This window comes from Colobus angolensis, unplaced genomic scaffold, assembly GCF_000951035.1.
Source record: "Colobus angolensis palliatus isolate OR3802 unplaced genomic scaffold, Cang.pa_1.0 Scaffold17, whole genome shotgun sequence".
NCBI classification, from domain to species: domain Eukaryota; kingdom Metazoa; phylum Chordata; class Mammalia; order Primates; family Cercopithecidae; genus Colobus; species Colobus angolensis.
The window spans coordinates 2755130-2755603 of NW_012114821.1; positions in this window are offsets into that span (position 1 = coordinate 2755130).

A 474-nucleotide genomic window follows, 5' to 3' on the forward strand; every position below is an offset into this window, starting at 1 on the left:
CACTCAGGCAAGCCATGTGAAGAGGCAGACACTCAGAGAAGCCACATGGAGAGACGGACACTCAGGGAGGCCACACAGAATGACAGACACTCAGGGAAGCCACGTGGAAACATAGACACTCAGGGAGGCCATGCAGAGAGACAGATGCACAGGGAGGCCTTGTGGAGGCATAGACACTCAGAGACAGGTAACTCAGGGAGGCCATGTGGAGAGACAGACACTCAAGGAAGCCACATGGACAGACGGACACTCAGGGAAGCCACGTGGAGAGACGGACACTCAGGGAGGCCACGCATAATGACAGACACTCAGGAAAGCCACGTGGAGACATAGACACTCAGGGAGGCCACGTGGAGAGACGGACACTCAGGGAGGCCATGCATAATGACAGACACTCAGGAAAGCCATGTGGAGACATAGACACTCAGGGAGGCCACGCAGAGAGACAGATGCACAGGGAGGCCTTGTGGAGGC